This window comes from Electrona antarctica, assembly GCF_951216825.1.
Source record: "Electrona antarctica genome assembly, chromosome: 16".
Lineage (NCBI taxonomy): Eukaryota > Metazoa > Chordata > Actinopteri > Myctophiformes > Myctophidae > Electrona > Electrona antarctica.
Window position 1 is genome coordinate 37,084,213 of NC_136797.1, and position 6,728 is coordinate 37,090,940.

The window sequence follows — 6,728 nt, forward strand, 5'->3', positions numbered from 1 at the left end:
GGGAGAGAGTATGTTTTGCACTCCGTCCGTCCGTCCGTGTGGCCGTCCGTGTGTCCGTCCGTCTGTGAACAGCTAATCTCCGGCACCGTTAACCCGGTCGATGTCAAATTTTGCAAACACACTCCCTGGATGCCAACGATGAACCTCTGCCCCATAATTTCCAGAACGGCCTGTTATAGCGCCACCAGGAGGCCGCTTTGTGCAAAACAAGTTTTTGGACAGTACACCTACAGATTTTGTCCAAACATCACGCAAATTGGTACACAGTCTCTCTAGAGCCATTCAACGAAACGGGTCTTTCAGATTTCTCAGACTTCTTCCTGATTGGCTAAGATTGGCTTTCAAAGTTTGCAGGAGTGCTCAGTTTCAAAAAAATGCTGCAAATCATGGACACATCGTGTGATATCTGTGAAATTGTGCACGCACATTCCCACTAGGCCGAGGAAGAAATGCCACATGAACATTTTCAACTCAGCCTCATGGTGGCGCTATAACTCGCCGAAAAGTGTTTTTACCTCTAACTGAACGGATCTGTGGATAACTTTGTATGCCAACTCCCTAGAGGCCAAGGAAAAACCTTTGCCTGAAATTTTTCACATCTGCTCTTTATAGCGCCACCAGGAGGCCGACATATGTAAAACACATTTTCTAATATTACTCCTTCAGATTTTATCCAAATTTCACGCAAATCGGTACACATGCTCTCCATAGTCATGTGATCAAGACGCGTTTGTTTGATTTCTCATGATCCACCTTCATTGCCTACGATTGGCTTCTAAACCTTTCAAGAGTAGCCCGCTTTGTACCCGTTTTGTACAAATGGCCACAATTACTCAACGCAGCGTCCGATTGCGGTGAACCTGTGCATGCATATTCCCACCAGGCCAAGCCGCGTCACACACACACACACACACACACACACACACACACACACACACACACACACACACACACACACACACACAACTCAAAACAATGCAATTACTGCATAAATTGCATTATTCATATTGTACTCTCATCATCTGTCTGTCTGTCTGTCTGTCTCTGCCTGACTTTCTCTCTCTCTCTCCCTCCCCCTAATGGCGGTAGTATGGTGGTGATGATTGCATAGTATATAGTATCCCGTATGCGTGCATGCGAGCACGTGTGTGTGTGGGTTAAGGTATTTGTATGTATATGGGTGTGTGTATGGGGGAATACACATGCATACAACAAATCATAGACAATATATTCATGTGTACGAGGCAACCACTTTGTGTACGTGTGTATGTGTGTGTGTGTGTGTGTGTGTGTTTGTGTGTGTGTTTGTTCGTTCATGTACACACACACACACACACACACACACACACACTAAGGCCTCATTCACACGTACCAAACACCAATCAAGCAATGTTTGGTCGTTTTTTTGTTTTTTTGGGCCACCACAATGCATTTCCAATGGGAGTCACATGGTTTGATCAAACATTTGTGTTTGATCGCTGATTGCTGAATGCTCCCCCTTCATCAAACAAAAATGTTTGGTCAAACCATGTGACTCACATTGAAAATGAATTGGAGCAGCAATCAAAAAGCAATCAGGCATCACACACGGACCGAACATTTGTTGTGTAGGTGTGAACTAGGTCACACACACACACGCACACGCTTTTTTATGTGAACACACATACACACACCCATACACACATATATATAAACACACACACATATATATATATATATATATATATATACACACATAATAATAATGACAATAATAATATTATTGGAATTATTGAGAGCAATATTAATATTATTTGGGGGTAAGGGTTAATTAATACTAGAAAACTGTCATCATTTTCTCATCAATCATGTATCAATAAATCTGGAAATGCTTTTTCTGTAAAAAATCAAACGTCCAGCATTGTTTTTCTTTTCACTCCATTTTATAAGTGCAACAACCCTGAATCTTGTTTTCCTTATTTTGGCTTTTGTTTTCCTTTTTATGTAATAATTCAGTAAATTGTCAATAAGGTGGGCATAATAAGCTTCGGCTTCAACCCTTTCCTTTTTGGTCAATTGTAAAACACAAACCTTTGTATATTGTATGTACAACAGATGTGATAAATGACCGAGACAACTAAACTAACTAACTAACTAACTAAGTCAAAGGTGTTTAATGCCAATATGAAAGTTTATTCCAGTATTGTTTGTGGCATACAAGTTAGTGAAGACAATTTAATCTGAAGTGCTGCTAAGTGAGCAGGGCTGAGCAGGAACCTAAAACAAAGAACGAAGCAACATTTACCTAATACTTTATCCACAAAACACACAGCCACACAGAGCAAGAGGTGTGTGTGCTGATTTCACAACCTGCGTTGACAAAACAAAACAAAAAAAAACAAGATCACACTCGAGTGATTTAAAACTGATGTGTTCATAGGCCACGCACGTACACAACAGAATCTAACTCCCGTTTTCGGTGGAAAATTCCTGAGGTCTGACTTCCCAGTAACTGATCATCAACACTAGTTGTCAGTTACATCAGGTGAGGACGGCAGATAGTTTGTTTGCTTTAATGCCAACACACATATACACGCACACACACACACACACACACACACACACACACACACACACACACACACACACACACACACACACACACACACACACACACAGACTTTTAGATTAGATTTTAGATTATGTTCCGGGGTTTTGATACATAAAGCATGATGAAATGTTGAATGTTTTGCCTTCTATAGGTTGTTAATAGTATGGTCACATATTATGCCAATCCTGAAAATTGCTCAACATATGCAAGTTAACACTAGACCTGTATGTGCCCGTCGCCCACCGGTCTATTTGGGAACGATGCAACTTGGGAGTTTAATAAACGAAAGTCCGAAAGGTAGATTCTATGGTAGATCCTACCTTTTCGTGAGAAGTAGGCCTATTTGTGTTTGTGAGAAGCACTTGTTTTCGTGAGAAGCATTCGTGTTCGTGAGAAGCATTCGTGTTCGTCAGAAGCATTCGTGTTCGTGAGAAGCATTTGTTTTCGTGAGAAGCGTTGATACTTTTTCTTCCCATTGTTCGAACGGCATGCCTTGGCTTGGCATGGCAAACCACACCTATTCAAGCTACCTTTTGCCAAAACTAAAACTAGTTTAGCTGACGTAGAACGTCTCTATAATTATGATACAAACCCCCTGCCACAAACCCCCTCAACGTTGCAGCTAAGTGGCCCTCTTGCAATGGAAGCACCATCTGTAGCTTCTGATCCAATTAGTGAAATCCAAAACCCCAGTGTTGAATTGATGATTTGATCTATGTTGTCTATGTTAATGTCACACGCACGTCACGCTCGCCCATTCTGGGCGGGAACCCCTTTTGGTGTTCTAACCCTTCTGGATGGGAACCCATCTTGGGGTGCTGTACAGTATGTACAGTATTAAAAAAAAATATTTTGCTATATAAATATTTGAAGGATTTCAGAAAACTTTTTATTTTGTCTGTTTTGTTTAGTCTTCACAGTATACCATTGTTGGATAGGTTGCTGTAGTTGTCCTGTCCACTAGTTGTTATGGATACCACCATGATCGAGTCAGGTAAATGGTGCATTTATATAGCGCCTTTATCCAAGGCGCTTTACAGAGATTGTGCATTACATTCACCCATTCACACACACATTCATACACCGATGGCAGCGGAAACCATGCAAGGCACCAACTAGCAATTAGGGGTTAATCGGGAGCAATTAGGGGTTCAGTGTCTTGCTCAAGGACACTTCGACAGTAACTCTGGGGGAGCCCGGGTTCGAACTGGCAACCTTACGGTTACCATCCAGACACTCTACCCCTGAGCCACCGCCTCCCCTGTTACGAATGTCTGGAACTCCATATACTTTATGGCAGTGGTTCTCAAATCCTTTGAACTCAGGGCACCCCTTTAAAGAACTTTTCCATCCACGGCTCATTTTCAGAATCTTATGTCATATACGGTACGTACATTTGGAAATCTTCCCCCCTAAGATACAGCATGTCACAAGGAGAACTTGAGAGAGAATATCAGTTTCCATTACATATAGGACAGACTGAAAATAACTTTTATACTTTATACTATACTGAAGACGAGATTTGGTGTGGCCTTAAATGACCTGGCGGTGACATATGGTGATGCATCGACTTTGTCAGTTACTGGGAAGTCAGAGGTGAAGAGTGTTACATAAATATGTAGATAACAGATAAGGGAAGGCTCGAAGACCAATTTGTTGGAATTATAATTAAGATAAAACCAATTTGTTGCATATAAAATGCAGAAGGGACAATTAATGATTCACCAATGATATAAAGGACTGTATAACTGAATTACTGAGCTGCACAGAGCTATAACTGTAAAAATACTTGTAAGAAAGTAATCAAAGAGTACCAATAAATACTCAGCACCACAATGGTAACAAATGGTTACCAAACCTTTTAGATGACAAAGTTCACAATTAGCTTTAACAGGATTACTTTAAGCAGGAAATACTCTTTTAGAAAAATACCTTAAGTACCCAATAAAAAGATGAGACCACCAGGAAGAAGGATTGTCCAGTCAGAGCAGAATATGATTATGTCGATTCATTTTCAGATCAGAGAGACAGAACAGACACACACATACAGCCAAATTACAAAATCTCTCACCCTGTGCCCCAAAATGCACAGGGTTCTCTCTGCCGGACACATCATGTGCCAGGCATTAATACTGTAGATTACGTCAGTTGTTGATAAACTTTCATTGGCTGAATAGACAGTTAATTTCCGCACTATGCCACGCTGGCGCTGGTTGTCGAGCGCTCATTGGACCAGCACATGGATGATGAGACTGGTATCATGCCAGCTTCCTTGGTTCCGTCATTGAGGGCCATAAACCGGGAAAGCTCAGAGGCTGGCGTTGCTATGGCAACCTGAAGATAACATTCTTTCCCTGCTAGCTGTGAACTCTTTAACAGAGAAATGCTCCTATCTACTTTCTCACTAGGCACCAAGGTCAACTACAGGCAGTCTTAAATCAAAATAGACCTCTCAGTATGCGAGTTAACTTTGACTGGGGACAGACAGTGAATCTGAACTTGGCAGGCAACCCATAATATAAGTATGATAAAATAATAAAGGATAATATAGGTCTGAGATAATTAGGCATGTGGATGGTGACATGACATAAATAGGATAAGGAGAACAACCCGGAGTAAACAGGCAGTAGGCTATGAGTAAACTGATGATAAAAGGGAAAGATGACAAAATATGACCTATATGGAACACGGTCTGGGCCAAAGGGAACATTGACACCAATTCCACAAAAATAACAGATCTACCATCTACCATAACTCAAAATTATCCATCAAAGAGATTCCACAGAAAAGATAAGATTCTCAAGAAGGCGAAGGGGAAGGAGGTGTACCTGGTTGTTGGGCTGACAACGTGCCATGGCTAACTGCCAGGCCACTGTGCTTTCTGCTCTACAGGGGCGGATACACCTTTTCCAGCGAAAACAGCTGACAAAATGGTTAGCAAAAAACAAGGTTCACTCCTAGACTTCATTCCTATGCCCAGCCTTTATTGTTTGTTTTTGTTTTTTTAACAAAACGCCCGTGGCTAGGGTTAAGTCATCATTATCAGGAAATGCGCTCAGAAAACAGACCTGTATTGCACGGTAAGCCTACTTGAGTTGTTTTTTCAACTGCAAGTACAGTGCAACTCACGTCTGTTTGACTAAATCTAGAGGGTCTACGTGATTATACTGAAGTGCTGTTGATAAATTAAAAATATTATCTGTATATAATGTATTCTGAGGCACTGCTGGACTTGTGCCACGGCACCCTATAGGGTGTCACCCATTCTGTATGGAGACTTACATAATGTAAGTCTGACATCATAGACTCCAAGTTGGCTATAGCATCAAGCACTATAGCCAACGGTATAAAAGGCAACAGAATGCCAGTGATAGATTTGCAACAAAGACCCCCAGAATCCACCCTCAGACCTGGAGGACCCTGATGAGGACCCGAGTCTTAGTGCTTTTTCTGGTTTTATCCTCTTAGCAGTTATTGTATTGACCTGTACCTTCCTTGGACTGTACCCACTCTGCAAACTGTTAATACAATTATTAAGGGACCAAGAAGTCACGAAGTGACTTTGGTCACTTATTAAGGGACCAAGAAGTCACGCAGTGAGTCACTTATTGCTTTTGTGTTTATTAGGGACCAAGAAGTCACGCAGTGACTTTGGTCACTTATTGTTTTTGTGTTTATTTTTCTTCTCCTTCTTCTCCTTCTCCTTCTCCTTCCGCCAAAAATAGCTGTTCTGACTGAATGGTGCAGTCGGTTTTCGCGAAACGCAGTAATCTGGTAGAGGGCCATGCCAAACGGTGAATATGCGAAGCCCAAGACGATTGGCCAAATGGTGGCGCTATAGCGCTCAATTGAAAATGCTAACTTTGAACGTGCATAGCTCATGAACCGTTTGACCGTTGGCAATGACACTTTGATACTCATATGCGTCTCCTCATGCTGAACAACTTTCGCGTTCTGACTTTTGACCTCTGACCTTTAGATCACCCGCCATTTTGAATTATATGATCAGTACTTCTTCTCCTTCCGCCAAAAATAGCTGTTCTGACTGAACCGTGCAGTCGGTTTTCGCAAAACTTGTCAACATGATAGAGGACCATGCCAAACGGTGACTATGCGAAGCCCATCATGATTGGCCAAA